The sequence below is a fragment of the Daucus carota genome, chromosome 3 (assembly GCF_001625215.2).
Source record: "Daucus carota subsp. sativus chromosome 3, DH1 v3.0, whole genome shotgun sequence".
Taxonomy (NCBI): Eukaryota; Viridiplantae; Streptophyta; class Magnoliopsida; order Apiales; family Apiaceae; genus Daucus; species Daucus carota.
The window spans coordinates 23,490,311-23,511,645 of NC_030383.2; positions in this window are offsets into that span (position 1 = coordinate 23,490,311).

Here is a 21,335-nt window from a genome sequence, read left to right on the forward strand (position 1 = left end):
TTCATTTTTAACTAGATTGAAGGTGGAAACAACTTGTAGCTTCACTCCAGACATGTTTGAATTTTAAAACAACTTGTAACTTCATTTTCGGTTGTTTGAAATTGGAATCAACTTGAAGTTTCATTCTTGGCTTGTTTGAGCCCGGAAACAACTTGAAGCTTCGTTATTGACTAGATTGATGTTTGAAACAACTTTTAGCTTCATTGCATATCCGTTTGATGTTGAAAACAACTTGTAGCTTCATTTTCGGTTGTTGGAAATTGAAATCAACTCGTAGTTTCATTCTTGACTCGTTTGAGCCCGGAAACAACTTGTAGCTTCATTATTGACTAGATTAAAGTTGGAAACAACTTGTAGCTTCATTCCAGACTCGTTTGAAGTTGAAAACAACTTGTATCTTCATTTTCGGTCTTTTGAAATTGGAATCATTTTTTATTTCATTCTTGGCTCGTTTGAGCCCGGAAACAAATTGTAGCTTCATTATTGACAAAATTGAAGTTGGAAACAACTTGTAACTTCATTCTAGACACGTTGGAATTTTAAAACAACTTGTAACTTCATTTTCGGTTGTTTGAAATTGGAATCAGCTTGTAGTTTCATTCTTGGCTTGTTTGAGCCCGAAAACAACTTGTAGCTTCATTTTTGACTAGATTGAAGGTTGAAACAACTTGTAGCTTCATTCCAGAGCCGTTTGAAGTTGAAAAAATCTTGTAGCTTCATTTTCGGTTGTTTGAAATTAAAATCAACTTATAGTTTCATTTGACTCGTTTGAGCCCGGAAACAACTTGTAGCTTCATTATTAACTAGATTAAAGTTGGAAACAACTTGTAGCTTCATTATAGACTAGATCGAAGTTGGAAACAACTTGTAGCTTCATTCCATACTCGTTATAATTTTAAAACAACTTGTAGCTTCATTTTCGGGTGTTTGAAATTGGAATCAACTTGTAGTTTCATTTTTGACTCGTTTGAGCCCGGAAACAACTTGTAGCTTCATTATTGACTAGATTGAAGTTGGAAACAACTTGTCGATTCATTCCAGACTAGTTTGAATTTTCAAACAACTTGTAGCTTCATTTTCGGTTGTTTGAAATTGGAATCAACTTGTACTTTCATTCTTGACTCGTTTGAGCCCGGAAACAAATTGTAGCTTCATTATTAACTAGATTAAAGTTGGAAACAACTTGTAGCTTCATTATAGACTAGATTGAAGTTGGAAACAACTTGTAGTTTCATTCTTGGCTTGTTTGAGCCCAGAAAAAACTTGTAGCTTCATTATTGACTAGATTGAAGTTTGAAACAAATTGTAGTTTCATTCCAGACCCGTTTAAAGTTGAAAACAACTTGTAGCTTCATCTTCGTTTGTTTGAAATTGGAATCAGCTTGTAGTTTCATTCTTGACTCGTTTGAGCCCGGAAACAACTTGTAGCATCAGTATTGACTAGATTGAAGTTGGAAACAACTTGTAGTTTCATTCCAGACTCGTTTGAAGTTGAAAACAAGTTGTAGCTTCATTTTCGGTTGTTTGAAATTGGAATCAATTTGTAGTTTCATTCTTGGCTCGTTTGAGCCCGGAAACAACTTGTAGCTTCTTTATTGACTAGATTGAAGTTGGAAACAACTTGTAGCTTCACTCCAGACATGTTTGAATTTTAAAACAACTTGTAACTTCATTTTCGGTTGTTAAATATTGGAATCAACTTGTAGTTTCATTCTTGGCTTGTTTGAGCCCGGAAACAACTTGTAGCTTCGTTATTGACTAGATTGAGGTTTGAAACAACTTTTAGCTTCATTCCAGATCCATTTGAAGTTGAAAACAACTTGTAGCTTCATTTTCGGTTGTTTGAAATTGAAATCAACTCATAGTTTCATTCTTGACTCGTTTGAGCCCGGAAACAACTTGTAGCTTCATTATTGACTAGATTAAAGTTGGAAACAACTTGTAGCTTCATTATTGACAAGATTGAACTTGAAAACTACTTGTAGCTTCATTCCAGACTCGTTTTAATTTTAAAACAACTTGTAGCTTCATTTTCGGTTGTTTGAAATTGGAATCAACTTGTAGTTTTATTCTTGACTCGTTTGAGCCCGGAAACAACTTGTAGCTTCATTATTGACTAGATTGAAGTTGGAAACAACTTGTAGCTTCATTCCAGACTCGTTTGAAGTTGAAAACAACTTGTATCTTCATTTTCGGTCGTTTGAAATTGGAATCAATTTGTAGTTTCATTCTTGGCTCGTTTGAGCCCGGAAACACCTTGTAGCTTCATTATTGACTAGATTGAAGTTGGAAACAACTTGTAGCTTCATTTTAGACACGTTTGAATTTTAAAACAACTTGTAACTTCAAATTTGGTTGTTTGAAATTGGAATCAACTTGTAGTTTCATTTTTGGCTTGTTTGAGCCTGAAAACAACTTGTAGCTTCATTATTGACTAGATTGAAGTTTGAAACAACTTGTAGCTTCATTCCAGAGCCGTTTGAAGTTGAAAAATTCTTGTAGCTTCATTTTCGGTTGTTTGAAATTGGAATCAACTTGTACTTTCATTTGACTCGTCTGAGCCTGGAAACAACTTGTAGCTTCATTATTAACTAGTTTAAAGTTGGAAACAACTTGTAGCTTCATTTGAGACTAGATCGAAGTTGGAAACAACTTGTAGCTTCATTCCATACTCGTTATAATTTGAAAACAACTTGTAGCTTCATTTTCGGGTGTTTGAAATTGGAATCAACTTGTAGTTTCATTTTTGACTCGTTTGAGCCTGGAAACAACTTGTAGCTTCATTATTGACTAGATTGAAGTTGAAAACAACTTGTAGCTTCATTCCAGACTAGTTTAAATTTTGAAACAACTTGTAGCTTCATTTTCGGTTGTTTGAAATTGGAATCAACTTGTAGTTTCATTCTTGACTCGTTTGAGCCCGGAAACAACTTGTAGCTTCATTATTAACTAGATTAAAGTTGGAAACAACTTGTAGCTTCATTATAGACTAGATTGAAGTTGGAAACAACTTGTAGTTTCATTCTTGGCTTGTTTGAGCCCAGAAAAAACTTGTAGCTTCATTATTGACTAGATTGAAGTTTGAAACAAATTGTAGTTTCATTCCAGACCCGTTTAAAGTTGAAAACAACTTGTAGCTTCATCTTCGTTTGTTTGAAATTGGAATCAGCTTGTAGTTTCATTCTTGACTCGTTTGAGCCCGGAAACAACTTGTAGCATCAGTATTGACTAGATTGAAGTTGGAAACAACTTGTAGTTTCATTCCAGACTCGTTTGAAGTTGAAAACAACTTGTAGCTTCATTTTCGGTTGTTTGAAATTGGAATCAATTTGTAGTTTCATTCTTGGCTCGTTTGAGCCCGGAAACAACTTGTAGCTTCTTTATTGACTAGATTGAAGTTGGAAACAACTTGTAGCTTCACTCCAGACATGTTTGAATTTTAAAACAACTTGTAACTTCATTTTCGGTTGTTAAATATTGGAATCAACTTGTAGTTTCATTCTTGGCTTGTTTGAGCCCGGAAACAACTTGTAGCTTCGTTATTGACTAGATTGAAGTTTGAAACAACTTTTAGCTTCATTCCAGATCCATTTGAAGTTGAAAACAACTTGTAGCTTCATTTTCGGTTGTTTGAAATTGAAATCAACTCATAGTTTCATTCTTGACTCGTTTGAGCCCGGAAACAACTTGTAGCTTCATTATTGACTAGATTAAAGTTGGAAACAACTTGTAGCTTCATTATTGACAAGATTGAACTTGGAAACTACTTGTAGCTTCATTCCAGACTCGTTTTAATTTTAAAACAACTTGTAGCTTCATTTTCGGTTGTTTGAAATTGGAATCAACTTGTAGTTTTATTCTTGACTCGTTTGAGCCCGGAAACAACTTGTAGCTTCATTATTGACTAGATTGAAGTTGGAAACAACTTGTAGCTTCATTCCAGACTCGTTTGAAGTTGAAAACAACTTGTATCTTCATTTTCGGTCGTTTGAAATTGGAATCAATTTGTAGTTTCATTCTTGGCTCGTTTGAGCCCGGAAACACCTTGTAGCTTCATTATTGACTAGATTGAAGTTGGAAACAACTTGTAGCTTCATTTTAGACACGTTTGAATTTTAAAACAACTTGTAACTTCATTTTTGGTTGTTTGAAATTGGAATCAACTTGTAGTTTCATTTTTGGCTTGTTTGAGCCTGAAAACAACTTGTAGCTTCATTATTGACTAGATTGAAGTTTGAAACAACTTGTAGCTTCATTCCAGAGCCGTTTGAAGTTGAAAAATTCTTGTAGCTTCATTTTCGGTTGTTTGAAATTGGAATCAACTTGTACTTTCATTTGACTCGTCTGAGCCTGGAAACAACTTGTAGCTTCATTATTAACTAGTTTAAAGTTGGAAACAACTTGTAGCTTCATTATAGACTAGATCGAAGTTGGAAACAACTTGTAGCTTCATTCCATACTCGTTATAATTTGAAAACAACTTGTAGCTTCATTTTCGGGTGTTTGAAATTGGAATCAACTTGTAGTTTCATTTTTGACTCGTTTGAGCCTGGAAACAACTTGTAGCTTCATTATTGACTAGATTGAAGTTGAAAACAACTTGTAGCTTCATTCCAGACTAGTTTAAATTTTGAAACAACTTGTAGCTTCATTTTCGGTTGTTTGAAATTGGAATCAACTTGTAGTTTCATTCTTGACTCGTTTGAGCCCGGAAACAACTTGTAGCTTCATTATTAACTAGATTAAAGTTGGAAACAACTTGTAGCTTCATTATAGACTAGATTGAAGTTGGAAACAACTTGTAGTTTCATTCTTGGCTTGTTTGAGCCCAGAAAAAACTTGTAGCTTCATTATTGACTAGATTGAAGTTTGAAACAAATTGTAGTTTCATTCCAGACCCGTTTAAAGTTGAAAACAACTTGTAGCTTCATCTTCGTTTGTTTGAAATTGGAATCAGCTTGTACTTTCATTCTTGACTCGTTTGAGCCCGGAAACAACTTGTAGCATCAGTATTGACTAGATTGAAGTTGGAAACAACTTGTAGTTTCATTCCAGACTCGTTTGAAGTTGAAAACAACTTGTAGCTTCATTTTCGGTTGTTTGAAATTGGAATCAATTTGTAGTTTCATTCTTGGCTCGTTTGAGCCCGGAAACAACTTGTAGCTTCTTTATTGACTAGATTGAAGTTGGAAACAACTTGTAGCTTCACTCCAGACATGTTTGAATTTTAAAACAACTTGTAACTTCATTTTCGGTTGTTAAATATTGGAATCAACTTGTAGTTTCATTCTTGGCTTGTTTGAGCCCGGAAACAACTTGTAGCTTCGTTATTGACTAGATTGAAGTTTGAAACAACTTTTAGCTTCATTCCAGATCCATTTGAAGTTGAAAACAACTTGTAGCTTCATTTTCGGTTGTTTGAAATTGAAATCAACTCATAGTTTCATTCTTGACTCGTTTGAGCCCGGAAACAACTTGTAGCTTCATTATTGACTAGATTAAAGTTGGAAACAACTTGTAGCTTCATTATTGACAAGATTGAACTTGGAAACTACTTGTAGCTTCATTCCAGACTCGTTTTAATTTTAAAACAACTTGTAGCTTCATTTTCGGTTGTTTGAAATTGGAATCAACTTGTAGTTTTATTCTTGACTCGTTTGAGCCCGGAAACAACTTGTAGCTTCATTATTGACTAGATTGAAGTTGGAAACAACTTGTAGCTTCATTCCAGACTCGTTTGAAGTTGAAAACAACTTGTATCTTCATTTTCGGTCGTTTGAAATTGGAATCAATTTGTAGTTTCATTCTTGGCTCGTTTGAGCCCGGAAACACCTTGTAGCTTCATTATTGACTAGATTGAAGTTGGAAACAACTTGTAGCTTCATTTTAGACACGTTTGAATTTTAAAACAACTTGTAACTTCATTTTTGGTTGTTTAAAATTGGAATCAACTTGTAGTTTCATTTTTGGCTTGTTTGAGCCTGAAAACAACTTGTAGCTTCATTATTGACTAGATTGAAGTTTGAAACAACTTGTAGCTTCATTCCAGAGCCGTTTGAAGTTGAAAAATTCTTATAGCTTCATTTTCGGTTGTTTGAAATTGGAATCAACTTGTACTTTCATTTGACTCGTCTGAGCCTGGAAACAACTTGTAGCTTCATTATTAACTAGTTTAAAGTTGGAAACAACTTGTAGCTTCATTATAGACTAGATCGAAGTTGGAAACAACTTGTAGCTTCATTCCATACTCGTTATAATTTGAAAACAACTTGTAGCTTCATTTTCGGGTGTTTGAAATTGGAATCAACTTGTAGTTTCATTTTTGACTCGTTTGAGCCTGGAAACAACTTGTAGCTTCATTATTGACTAGATTGAAGTTGAAAACAACTTGTAACTTCATTCCAGACTAGTTTAAATTTTGAAACAACTTGTAGCTTCATTTTCGGTTGTTTGAAATTGGAATCAACTTGTAGTTTCATTCTTGACTCGTTTGAGCCCGGAAACAACTTGTAGCTTCATTATTAACTAGATTAAAGTTGGAAACAACTTGTAGCTTCATTATAGACTAGATTGAAGTTGGAAACAACTTGTAGTTTCATTCTTGGCTTGTTTGAGCCCAGAAAAAACTTGTAGCTTCATTATTGACTAGATTGAAGTTTGAAACAAATTGTAGTTTCATTCCAGACCCGTTTAAAGTTGAAAACAACTTGTAGCTTCATCTTCGTTTGTTTGAAATTGGAATCAGCTTGTAGTTTCATTCTTGACTCGTTTGAGCCCGGAAACAACTTGTAGCATCAGTATTGACTAGATTGAAGTTGGAAACAACTTGTAGTTTCATTCCAGACTCGTTTGAAGTTGAAAACAACTTGTAGCTTCATTTTCGGTTGTTTGAAATTGGAATCAATTTGTAGTTTCATTCTTGGCTCGTTTGAGCCCGGAAACAACTTGTAGCTTCTTTATTGACTAGATTGAAGTTGGAAACAACTTGTAGCTTCACTCCAGACATGTTTGAATTTTAAAACAACTTGTAACTTCATTTTCGGTTGTTAAATATTGGAATCAACTTGTAGTTTCATTCTTGGCTTGTTTGAGCCCGGAAACAACTTGTAGCTTCGTTATTGACTAGATTGAAGTTTGAAACAACTTTTAGCTTCATTCCAGATCCATTTGAAGTTGAAAACAACTTGTAGCTTCATTTTCGGTTGTTTGAAATTGAAATCAACTCATAGTTTCATTCTTGACTCGTTTGAGCCCGGAAACAACTTGTAGCTTCATTATTGACTAGATTAAAGTTGGAAACAACTTGTAGCTTCATTATTGACAAGATTGAACTTGGAAACTACTTGTAGCTTCATTCCAGACTCGTTTTAATTTTAAAACAACTTGTAGCTTCATTTTCGGTTGTTTGAAATTGGAATCAACTTGTAGTTTTATTCTTGACTCGTTTGAGCCCGGAAACAACTTGTAGCTTCATTATTGACTAGATTGAAGTTGGAAACAACTTGTAGCTTCATTCCAGACTCGTTTGAAGTTGAAAACAACTTGTATCTTCATTTTCGGTCGTTTGAAATTGGAATCAATTTGTAGTTTCATTCTTGGCTCGTTTGAGCCCGGAAACACCTTGTAGCTTCATTATTGACTAGATTGAAGTTGGAAACAACTTGTAGCTTCATTTTAGACACGTTTGAATTTTAAAACAACTTGTAACTTCATTTTTGGTTGTTTGAAATTGGAATCAACTTGTAGTTTCATTTTTGGCTTGTTTGAGCCTGAAAACAACTTGTAGCTTCATTATTGACTAGATTGAAGTTTGAAACAACTTGTAGCTTCATTCCAGAGCCGTTTGAAGTTGAAAAATTCTTGTAGCTTCATTTTCGGTTGTTTGAAATTGGAATCAACTTGTACTTTCATTTGACTCGTCTGAGCCTGGAAACAACTTGTAGCTTCATTATTAACTAGTTTAAAGTTGGAAACAACTTGTAGCTTCATTATAGACTAGATCGAAGTTGGAAACAACTTGTAGCTTCATTCCATACTCGTTATAATTTGAAAACAACTTGTAGCTTCATTTTCGGGTGTTTGAAATTGGAATCAACTTGTAGTTTCATTTTTGACTCGTTTGAGCCTGGAAACAACTTGTAGCTTCATTATTGGCTAGATTGAAGTTGAAAACAACTTGTAGCTTCATTCCAGACTAGTTTAAATTTTGAAACAACTTGTAGCTTCATTTTCGGTTGTTTGAAATTGGAATCAACTTGTAGTTTCATTCTTGACTCGTTTGAGCCCGGGAACAACTTGTAGCTTCATTATTAACTAGATTAAAGTTGGAAACAACTTGTAGCTTCATTATAGACTAGATTGAAGTTGGAAACAACTTGTAGTTTCATTCTTAACTTGTTTGAGCCCGGATGAAACTTGTAGCTTCATTATTGACTAGATTAAAGTTTGAAACAAATTGTAGTTTCATTCTAGACCCGTTTGAAGTTGAAAACAACTTGTAGCTTCATTTTCGGTTGTTTGAAATTGGAATCAGCTTGTAGTTTCATTCTTGACTCGTTTGAGCCCGGAAACAACTTGTAGCATCAGTATTGACTAGATTGAAGTTGGAAACAACTTGTAGCTTCATTCCAGACTCGTTTGAAGTTGAAAACTACTTGTAGCTTCATTTTCGGTTGTTTGAAATTGGAATCACTTTGTAGTTTCATTCTTGGCTCGTTTGAGCCCGGAAACAACTTGTAGCTTCTTTATTGACTAGATTGAAGTTGGAAACAACTTGTAGCTTCACTCCAGACATGTTTGAATTTTAAAACAACTTGTAACTTCATTTTCGGTTGTTAAATATTGGAATCAACTTGTAGTTTCATTCTTGGCTTGTTTGAGCCCGGAAACAACTTGTAGCTTCGTTATTGACTAGATTGAAGTTTGAAACAACTTTTAGCTTCATTCCAGATCCATTTGAAGTTGAAAACAACTTGTAGCTTCATTTTCGGTTGTTTGAAATTGAAATCAACTCATAGTTTCATTCTTGACTCGTTTGAGCCCGGAAACAACTTGTAGCTTCATTATTGACTAGATTAAAGTTGGAGACAACTTGTAGCTTCATTATTGACAAGATTGAACTTGGAAACTACTTGTAGCTTCATTCCAGACTCGTTTTAATTTTAAAACAACTTGTAGCTTCATTTTCGGTTGTTTGAAATTGGAATCAACTTGTAGTTTTATTCTTGACTCGTTTGAGCCCGGAAACAACTTGTAGCTTCATTATTGACTAGATTGAAGTTGGAAACAACTTGTAGCTTCATTCCAGACTCGTTTGAAGTTGAAAACAACTTGTATCTTCATTTTCGGTCGTTTGAAATTGGAATCAATTTGTAGTTTCATTCTTGGCTCGTTTGAGCCCGGAAACACCTTGTAGCTTCATTATTGACTAGATTGAAGTTGGAAACAACTTGTAGCTTCATTTTAGACACGTTTGAATTTTAAAACAACTTGTAACTTCATTTTTGGTTGTTTGAAATTGGAATCAACTTGTAGTTTCATTTTTGGCTTGTTTGAGCCTGAAAACAACTTGTAGCTTCATTATTGACTAGATTGAAGTTTGAAACAACTTGTAGCTTCATTCCAGAGCCGTTTGAAGTTGAAAAATTCTTGTAGCTTCATTTTCGGTTGTTTGAAATTGGAATCAACTTGTACTTTCATTTGACTCGTCTGAGCCTGGAAACAACTTGTAGCTTCATTATTAACTAGTTTAAAGTTGGAAACAACTTGTAGCTTCATTATAGACTAGATCGAAGTTGGAAACAACTTGTAGCTTCATTCCATACTCGTTATAATTTGAAAACAACTTGTAGCTTCATTTTCGGGTGTTTGAAATTGGAATCAACTTGTAGTTTCATTTTTGACTCGTTTGAGCCTGGAAACAACTTGTAGCTTCATTATTGACTAGATTGAAGTTGAAAACAACTTGTAGCTTCATTCCAGACTAGTTTAAATTTTGAAACAACTTGTAGCTTCATTTTCGGTTGTTTGAAATTGGAATCAACTTGTAGTTTCATTCTTGACTCGTTTGAGCCCGGGAACAACTTGTAGCTTCATTATTAACTAGATTAAAGTTGGAAACAACTTGTAGCTTCATTATAGACTAGATTGAAGTTGGAAACAACTTGTAGTTTCATTCTTAACTTGTTTGAGCCCGGATGAAACTTGTAGCTTCATTATTGACTAGATTAAAGTTTGAAACAAATTGTAGTTTCATTCTAGACCCGTTTGAAGTTGAAAACAACTTGTAGCTTCATTTTCGGTTGTTTGAAATTGGGATCAGCTTGTAGTTTCATTCTTGACTCGTTTGAGCCCGGAAACAACTTGTAGCATCAGTATTGACTAGATTGAAGTTGGAAACAACTTGTAGCTTCATTCCAGACTCGTTTGAAGTTGAAAACTACTTGTAGCTTCATTTTCGGTTGTTTGAAATTGGAATCACTTTGTAGTTTCATTCTTGGCTCGTTTGAGCCCGGAAACAACTTGTAGCTTCATTATTGACTAGATTGAAGTTGGAAACAACTTGTAGCTTCACTCCAGACATGTTTGAATTTTAAAACAACTTGTAACTTCATTTTCGGTTGTTTGAAATTGGAATCAACTTGTAGTTTCATTCTTGGCTTGTTTGAGCCCGGAAACAACTTGTAGCTTCGTTATTGACTAGATTGAAGTTTGAAACAACCTTTAGCTTCATTGCATATCCGTTTGATGTTGAAAACAACTTGTAGCTTCATTTTCGGTTGTTGGGAATTGAAATCAACTCTTAGTTTCATTCTTGACTCGTTTGAGCCCGGAAACAACTTGTAGCTTCATTATTGACTAGATTAAAGTTGGAAACAACTTGTAGCTTCATTCCAGACTCGTTTGAAGTTGAAAACAACTTGTATCTTCATTTTCGGTCGTTTGAAATTGGAATCATTTTGTAGTTTTATTCTTGGCTCGTTTGAGCCCGGAAACAACTTGTAGCTTCATTATTAACTAGATTGAAGTTAGAAAACAACTTGTAGCTTCATTCTAGACACGTTGGAATTTTAAAACAACTTGTAACTTCATTTTCGGTTGTTTGAAATTGGAATCAGCTTGTAGTTTCATTCTTGGCTTGTTTGAGCCCGAAAACAACTTGTAGCTTCATTATTGACTAGATTGAAGTTTGAAACAACTTGTAGCTTCATTCCAGAGCCGTTTGAAGTTGAAAAAATCTTGTAGCTTCATTTTCAGTTGTTTGAAATTAAAATCAACTTATAGTTTCATTTGACTCGTTTAAGCCCGGAAACAACTTGTAGCTTCATTATTAACTAGATTAAAGTTGGAAACAACTTGTAGCTTCATTATAGACTAGATCGAAGTTGGAAACAACTTGTAGCTTCATTCCATACTCGTTATAATTTTAAAACAACTTGTAGCTTCATTTTCGGGTGTTTGAAATTGGAATCAACTTGTAGTTTCATTTTTGACTCGTTTGAGCCCGGAAACAACTTGTAGCTTCATTATTGACTAGATTGAAGTTGGAAACAACTTGTAGCTTCATTCCAGACTAGTTTGAATTTTCAAACAACTTGTAGCTTCATTTTCGGTTGTTTGAAATTGGAATCAACTTGTACTTTCATTCTTGACTCGTTTGAGCCCGGAAACAAATTGTAGCTTCAATATTAACTAGATTAAAGTTGGAAACAAATTGTAGCTTCATTATAGACTAGATTGAAGTTGGAAACAACTTGTAGTTTCATTCTTGGCTTGTTTGAGCCCGGAAAAACCTTGTAGCCTCATTATTGACTAGATTGAAGTTTGAAACAAATTGTAGTTTCATTCCAGACCCGTTTAAAGTTGAAAACAACTTGTAGCTTCATCTTCGGTTGTTTGAAATTGCAATCAGCTTGTAGTTTCATTCTTGACTCGTTTGAGCCCGGAAACAACTTGTAGCATCAGTATTGACTAGATTGAAGTTGGAAACAACTTGTAGTTTCATTCCAGACTCGTTTGAAGTTGAAAACAACTTGTAGCTTCATTTTCGGTTGTTTGAAATTGGAATCAATTTGTAGTTTCATTCTTGGCTCGTTTGAGCCCGGAAACAACTTGTAGCTTCATTATTGACTAGATTGAAGTTGGAAACAACTTGTAGCTTCACTTCAGACATGTTTGAATTTTAAAACAACTTGTAACTTCATTTTCGGTTGTTTGAAATTGGAATCAACTTGTAGTTTCATTCTTGGCTTGTTTGAGCCCGGAAACAACTTGTAGCTTCGTTATTGACTAGATTGAAGTTTGAAACAACTTTTAGCTTCATTCCAGATTCGTTTGAAGTTGAAAACAACTTGTAGCTTCATTTTCGGTTGTTTGAAATTGAAATCAACTCGTAGTTTCATTCTTGACTCGTTTGAGCCCGGAAACAACTTGTAGCTTCATTATTGACTAGATTAAAGTTGGAAACAACTTGTAGCTTCATTATTGACAAGATTGAAGTTGGAAACTACTTGTAGCTTCATTCCAGACTCTTTTTAATTTTAAAACAACTTGTAGCTTCATTTTCGGTTGTTTGAAATTGGAATCAACTTGTAGTTTTATTCTTGACTCGTTTGAGCCCGGAAACAACTTGTAGCTTCATTATTGACTAGATTGAAGTTGGAAACAACTTGTAGCTTCATTTCAGACTCGTTTGAAGTTGAAAACAACTTGTATCTTCATTTTCGGTCGTTTGAAATTGGAATCAATTTGTAGTTTCATTCTTGGCTCGTTTGAGCCCGGAAACACCTTGTAGCTTCATTATTGACTAGATTGAAGTTGGAAACAACTTGTAGCTTCATTCTAGACACGTTTGAATTTTAAAACAACTTGTAACTTCATTTTTGGTTGTTTGAAATTGGAATCAACTTGTAGTTTCATTTTTGGCTTGTTTGAGCCTGAAAACAATTTGTAGCTTCATTATTGACTAGATTGGAGTTTGAAACAACTTGTAGCTTCATTCCAGAGCCATTTGAAGTTGAAAAAATCTTGTAGCTTCACTTTTGCTTGTTTGAAATTGGAATCAACTTGTAGTTTCATTTGACTCGTTTGAGCCCGGAAACAACTTGTAGCTTCATTATTAACTAGATTAAAGTTGGAAACAACTTGTAGATTCATTATAGACTAGATTGAAGTTGGAAACAACTTGTAGTTTCATTCTTGGCTTGTTTGAGGCTGGAAAAAACTTGTAGCTTCATTATTGACTAGATTGAAGTTTGAAACAAATTGTAGTTTCATTCCAGACCCGTTTGAAGTTGATAACAACTTGTAGCTTCATTTTCGGTTGTTTGAAATTGGAATCAGCTTGTAGTTTCATTCTTGACTCGTTTGAGCCCGGAAACAACTTGTAGCATCAGTATTGACTAGATTGAAGTTGGAAACAACTTGTAGCTTCATTCCAGACTCGTTTGAAGTTGAAAACTACTTGTAGCTTCATTTTCGGTTGTTTGAAATTGGAATCAATTTGTAGTTTCATTCTTGGCTCGTTTGAGCCCGGAAACAACTTGTAGCTTCAGTATTGACTAGATTGAAGTGGGAAACAACTTGTAGCTTCACTCTAGACATGTTTGAATTTTAAAACAACTTGTAACTTCATTTTCGGTTGTTTGAAATTGGAATCAACTTGTAGTTTCATTCTTGGCTTGTTTGAGCCCGGAAACAACTTGTAGCTTCGTTATTGACTAGATTGAAGTTTGAAACAACTTTTAGCTTCATTGCAGATCCGTTTGATGTTGAAAACAACTTGTAGCTTCATTTTCGGTTGTTGGAAATTGAAATCAACTCGTAGTTTCATTCTTGACTCGTTTGAGCCCGGAAACAACTTGTAGCTTCATTATTGACTAGATTAAAGTTGGAAACAACTTGTAGCTTCATTCCAGACTCGTTTGAAGTTGAAAACAACTTGTATCTTCATTTTCGGTCGTTTGAAATTGGAATCATTTTGTAGTTTCATTCTTGGCTCGTTTGAGTCCGGAAACAACTTGTAGCTTCATTATTGACTAGATTGAAGTTGGAAACAACTTGTAGCTTCATTCTAGACACGTTGGAATTTTAAAACAACTTGTAACTTCATTTTCGGTTGTTTGAAATTTGAATCAGCTTGTAGTTTCATTCTTGGCTTGTTTGAGCCCGAAAACAACTTGTAGCTTCATTATTGACTAGATTGAAGTTTGAAACAACTTGTAGCTTCATTCCATACTCGTTATAATTTTAAAACAACTTGTAGCTTCATTTTCGGGTGTTTGAAATTGGAATCAACTTGTAGTTTCATTTTTGACTCGTTTGAGCCTAGAAACAACTTGTAGCTTCATTATTGACTAGATTGAAGTGGGAAACAACTTGTAGCTTCATTCTAGACTAGTTTGAATTTTCAAACAACTTGTAGCTTCATTTTCGGTTGTTTGAAATTGGAATCAACTTGTACTTTCATTCTTGACTCGTTTGAGCCCGGAAACAAATTGTAGCTTCATTATTAACTAGATTAAAGTTGGAAACAACTTGTAGCTTCATTATAGACTAGATTGAAGTTGGAAACAACTTGTAGTTTCATTCTTGGCTTGTTTGAGCCCGGAAAAAACTTGTAGCTTCATTATTCACTAGATTGAAGTTTGAAACAAATTGTAGTTTCATTCCAGACCCGTTTGAAGTTGAAAACAACTTGTAGCTTCATCTTCGGTTGTTTGAAATTGGAATCAGCTTGTAGTTTCATTCTTGACTCGTTTGAGCCCGGAAACAACTTGTAGCATCAGTATTGACTAGATTGAAGTTGGAAACAACTTGTAGTTTCATTCCAGACTCGTTTGAAGTTGAAAACAACTTGTAGCTTCATTTTCGGTTGTTTGAAATTGGAATCAATTTGTAGTTTCATTCTTGGCTCGTTTGTGCCCGGAAACAACTTGTAGCTTCATTATTGACTAGATTGAAGTTGGAAACAACTTGTAGCTTCACTCCAGACATGTTTGAATTTTAAAACAACTTGTAACTTCATTTTCGGTTGTTTGAAATTGGAATCAACTTGTTGTTTCATTCTTGGCTTCTTTGAGCCCGGAAACAACTTGTAGCTTCATTATTGACTAGATTGAAGTTTGAAACAACTTGTAGCTTCATTATAGACTAGATTGAAGTTGGAAACAACTTGTAGCTTCATTTTCGGTTGTTTGAAATTGGAATCAACTCGTAGTGTCATTCTTGACTCGTTTGAGCCCGGAAACAACTTGTAGCTTCATTATTAACTAGATTAAAGTTGGAAACAACTTGTAGCTTCATTATAGACTAGATTGAAGTTGGAAACAACTTGTAGTTTCATTCTTGGCTTGTTTGAGCCCGGAAAAAACTTGTAGCTTCATTATTGACTAGATTGAAGTTTGAAACAACTTGTAGCTTCATTCCAGACCCGTTTGAAGTTGAAAACAACTTGTAGCTTCATTTACGGTTGTTTGAAATTGGAATCAACTTGTAGTTTCATTCTTGACTCGTTTGAGCCCGAAAACAACTTGTAGCTTCATTATTAACTAGATTAAAGTTGGAAACAACTTGTAGCTTCATTATACACTAGATTGAAGTTGGAAACAACTTGTAGCTTCATTATAGACTAGATTGAAGTTGGAAACAACTTGTAGTTTCATTCTTGGCTTGTTTGAGCACGGAAAAAACTTGTACCTTCATTATTGACTAGATTAAAGTTTGAAAAAAATTGTAGCTTCATTCCAGACCCGTTTGAAGTTGAAAACAACTTGTAGCTTCATTTTCGGTTGTTTGAAATTGGAATGAACTTGTAGTTTCATTCTTGACTCGTTTGAGCCCGGAAACAACTTGTAGCTTCAGTATTGACTAGATTGAAGTTTGAAACAACTTGTAGCTTCATTCCAGACTCGTTTGAAGTTGAAAACTACTTGTAGCTTTATTTTCGGTTGTTTGAAATTGGAATCAATTTGTAGTTTCATTCTTGGCTCGTTTGAGCCCGGAAACAACTTGTAGCTTCATTATTGACTAGATTGAAGTTGGAAACAACTTGTAGCTTCACTCCAGACATGTTTGAATTTTAAAACAACTTGTAACTTCATTTTCGGTTGTTTGAAATTGGAATCAACTTGTAGTTTCATTCTTGGCTTGTTTGAGCCCGGAAACAACTTGTAGCTTCGTTATTGACTAGATTGAAGTTTGAAACAACTTTTAGCTTCATTGCATATCCATTTGATATTGAAAACAACTTGTAGCTTCATTTTCGGTTGTTGGAAATTGAAATCAACTCGTAGTTTCATTCTTGACTCGTTTGAGCCCGGAAACAACTTGTAGATTCATTATTGACTAGATTAAAGTTGGAAACAACTTGTAGCTTCATTATAGACTAGATTGAAGTTCGAAACAACTTGTAGTTTCATTCTTGGCTTGTTTGAGCCCGGAAAAAACTTGTAGCTTCATTATTAACTAGATTTAAGTTTGCAACAACTTGTAGCTTCATTCCAGACCCGTTTGAAGTTGAAAACAACTTGTAGCTTCATTTTCGGTTGTTTGAAATTGGAATCAACTTGTAGTTTCATTCTTGACTCGTTTGAGCCCGGAAACAACTTGTAGCTTCATTATTAACTAGATTAAAGTTGGAAACAACTTGTAGCTTCATTATAGACTAGATTGAAGTTGGAAACAACTTGTAGTTTCATTCTTGGCTTGTTTGAGCACGGAAAAAACTTGTAGCTTCATTATTGACTAGATTGAAGTTTGAAACAACTTGTAGCTTCATTCCAGACCCGTTTGAAGTTGAAAACAACTTGTAGCTTCATTTTCGGTTGTTTGAAATTGGAATCAACTTGTAGTTTCATTCTTGACTCGTTTGAGCCCGGAAACAACTTGTAGCTTCAGTATTGACTAGATTGAAGTTGGAAACAACTTGTAGCTTCACTCCAGACATGTTTGAATTTTAAAACAACTTGTAACTTCATTTTCGGTTGTTTGAAATTGGAATCAACTTGTAGTTTCATTCTTGGCTTGTTTGAGCCCGGAAACAACTTGTAGCTTCGTTATTGACTAGATTGAAGTTTGAAACAACTTTTAGCTTCATTGCATATCCGTTTGATGTTGAAAACAACTTGTAGCTTCATTTTCGGTTGTTGGAAATTGAAATCAACTCGTAGTTTCATTCTTGACTCGTTTGATCCCGGAAACAACTTGTAGCTTCATTATTGACTAGATTAAATTTGGAAACAACTTGTAGCTTCATTATAGACTAGATTGAAGTTCGAAACAACTTGTAGTTTCATTCTTGGCTTGTTTGAGCCCGGAAAAAACTTGTAGCTTCATTATTGACTAGATTTAAGTTTGAAACAACTTGTAGCTTCATTCCAGACCCGTTTGAAGTTGAAAACAACTTGTAGCTTCATTTTCGGTTGTTTGAAATTGGAATCAACTTGTAGTTTCATTCTTGAATCGTTTGAGCCCGGAAACAACTTGTAGCTTCAGTATTGACTAGATTGAAGTTGGAAACAACTTGTAGCTTCACTCCAGACATGTTTGAATTTTAAAACAACTTGTAACTTCATTTTCGGTTGTTTGAAATTGGAATCAACTTGTAGTTTCATTCTTGGCTTGTTTGAGCCCGGAAACAACTTGTAGCTTCGTTATTGACTAGATTGAAGTTTGAAACAACTTTTAGCTTCATTGTATATCCGTTTGATGTTGAAAACAACTTGTAGCTTCATTTTCGGTTGTTGGAAATTGAAATCAACTCGTAGTTTCATTCTTGACTCGTTTGAGCCCGGAAACAACTTGTAGCTTCATTATTGACTAGATTAAAGTTGGAAACAACTTGTAGCTTCATTATAGACTAGATTGAAGTTCGAAACAACTTGTAGTTTCATTCTTGGCTTGTTTGAGCCTGGAAAAAACTTGTAGCTTCATTATTGACTTGATTTAAGTTTGAAACAACTTGTAGCTTCATTCCAGACCCGTTTGAAGTTGAAAACAACTTGTAGCTTCATTTTCGGTTGTTTGAAATTGGAATCAACTTGTAGTTTCATTCTTGACTCGTTTGAGCCCAGAAACAACTTGTAGCTTCATTATTAACTAGATTAAAGTTGGAAACAACTTGTAGCTTCATTATAGACTAGATTGAAGTTGGAAACAACTTGTAGTTTCATTCTTGGCTTGTTTGAGCACGGAAAAAACTTGTAGCTTCATTATTGACTAGATTGAAGTTTGAAGCAACTTGTAGCTTCATTCCAGACCCGTTTGAAGTTGAAAACAACTTGTAGCTTCATTTTCGGTTGTTTGAAATTGGAATCAACTTGTAGTTTCGTTCTTGACTCGTTTGAGCCCGGAAACAACTTGTAGCTTCATTATTGACAAAATTGAAGTTGGAAACAACTTGTAGCTTCACTCCAGACATGTTTGAATTTTAAAACAACTTGTAACTTCATTTTCGGTTGTTTGAAATTGGAATCCACTTGTAGTTTAATTCTTGGCTTGTTTGTTAGGTCCAGATACGATTGTAGAAGGGGGGGTTGAATACAATCGTCACAAAATAATCGCGGCGGAATAATCTGATTGGAGTTTAACTTGTTAATCAGATTTAAATTAATTAATATAACAATTTTTAAGTCGTTTTATAATTAATATGGTTCGTTTTAAAGTCCACTAGTTCGTAGAATAAATTCGACAGGAAGTATTCTAACTTAGCGGATTAAAACAACCGAGTGATCAAAGCACAGAAAACTGTGGATTAAACAATAGCAAGTTTAGCACAACTTGAAAGCTTTACAATGCAATGAACATTGAACAAATGAAGTGGTGAAGCCATATTTATAGGCAAACCATTGAACTAATATGACAAAGCTAGGCATGACAACCCTTAGGAAGCTCTATGACAATTACACAAGTGCTATGACAAAAGGTATGACAATTACAAGCATTGTCATGGCACAAATGAGAAGGTATGACAATCTAAGGGAAGGTATGACAATCAGAATGACAATCAGTGGGAAGGTATGACAATTACAAGCATTGTCATGCTGATTTTGAATAGGTATGACATCCGTATGACAAACGGTATGACAATCAGTGGGAAGGTATGACAATCGAAACTTGGAGGCTAAGGCTTGAAGTGGTATGACAAACGGTATGACAATCCAAGGATTTGTCATACCTTGTGACTTCGGTATGACAATGACCCATTGTCATGCCTAAGTCATTCGGTATGACAAACCTTTGGTTTGTCATGCCTCCTGACTAAGGCAGAATGCAAAGTGCGGTATGACAATCAATTAGATTGTCATACCGTGCTCAAAAACCATATTACAATTGATTTTTCCTATATAATTAATTCAATAATTATCCACTTAATTATATTAATTATATAAATTCATAAATTAAATTAATTCGAGTGTGAATTAATTTAATAAATAAATTACATAACTTATATAATTATTTTGAGATGTGGATTAATTAAAAGAATAATTATATTGAGCACAGCTCCAGTAGCAGGTCTTCTGACTCCCTTTTAAAAGATCTGATTCTTTGTCTTGATTGAACGACCACCTATTGTTGATGCAGAATATTTAATCTGAGTAGCTGACACACAAATGTACTGTCTGGTTTATCTGTATCTAGCTGAATCAAATATTCTTTATCAATTAAACATTTGTGAAGTGGCTTGTTCATCGAGTCTTTGTCTTCGTAGTTCTTCTTCATAAGTAGAAATAGTTTGGAATCTTCTGAATAAATAAAGTATTAAAACTTTATACCTTCTGGACTTCTGGACGTGCTACAAAATATTATTTGTACACTGAGGCTTGAACATATTAATGAACTTCTTTCAGTGGTGTGCAGCAGCATCCTGAAATTCTTCAGACATATGATTTTAATAAATCACTTGACGTTCTTCGTACGGATTCCTTCAATAGTGCTTGCTAATTTACTTTCTTTCTTATCAGAGTTGAGTTGATACTCTTAAATACAAATAGGCTTAACATATGCCTTTCAATCTCCCCCTATTTGTTTGTTAACATAACATGCAAATTATCGAGAGGATAACTCAACTAACTGATAAGACAAAGGATTAAACATGAATTGTAAATAGCAAAAAGTTTCTGGTATTTCATTAAACATTCACCAGAATTCAAACAAGTACATTAGATTACATAAGGATGTTCTTACTGAACATATATTACAAATTCCTTAACAAATCTAAAGATCAACTTCTCCTTCTTCGATATCTGAACTGTGAAGGACAGGAGTTGATGGTTCTTCTCTGGTTGGCACTTCTGATGTAGTGGACTCACCACGCTTCTTACGTTCTCGTGCCAGAGCCAGTTGATGCAACACTTCCAACTCTACAGGGTCTTCCTGGAAGTCTGATGGCTGAGCCTTTGTAACATTCTTCATCCTCCGGAAATATTGAGAAATATTCCTTCGGGTGCAGTAAGCTAGAATCACATCATCAGCATCAGACTTGGCTTTAGAAGCGAAGCCCTTGGTTCGAAGTAGAGTGGATGCTAGAGCCAGTTGCTTAGCAGGATACTTAGGTAAAGCCTCTTCATTCAGATATACAGTGCTTAAGAGCTCCTTGTGAACGAACTTTACACAATATGGATTCTTGACAACCTGTGGACTGTTGAAGACAACACAATCCAACAGCTTATCACGAAGGAGTTCGTTCAGGTTGGAGCATCGCTTTACCTTATTGCGAAGTACCCAGAGCTCAGACACAGAGAATGATTTAAGAAATTCAACAGATAATCTGAATGAACCATTTCTCCGTGTATATACAATCAGCTCCCATTGTTCTAGCAAGTTATTGACTCCAACAGTCAAGTAATCAATTTCTAAAGCGAAGGCATGCATAAAGATATCCTCATCAGGGTTTACCTCTCGAAGATCGTAGATCAGAGATAAGAACTTTCTGTCATTGAAAGACTCCCTTTGAGGTCCATTGAAAATCCTCTTTGCGATGTCCCAGCTTTTTCCAACTTTCCTTTTTATATCAAGATTCTTCTGCTTGCACGCAGCATCATAGATTTTCTGTTTCTCTATCTTGATTTGCTCTTCAGTTATCAACTTGTCCTCTAGAAGTTTCTGGTAATCTCGAAGCTTACGCTTCCTAGCTTCATTCTCAGCTTTAAACTTCCGGACATTTTCTTCGTGTTCAGGATCAACAGGTTCTTCATCTTGGAATAAATAGCTCTCCTCAAATTTACCTTCTTCCTCTGCTTGACGGTAAGTAGCATCGAAGACGTCATCATCATCCATGTCTTGTGGAAAATCATCATAATTATCAGAATTGAAGACATCCTCAGATTGATGTAACG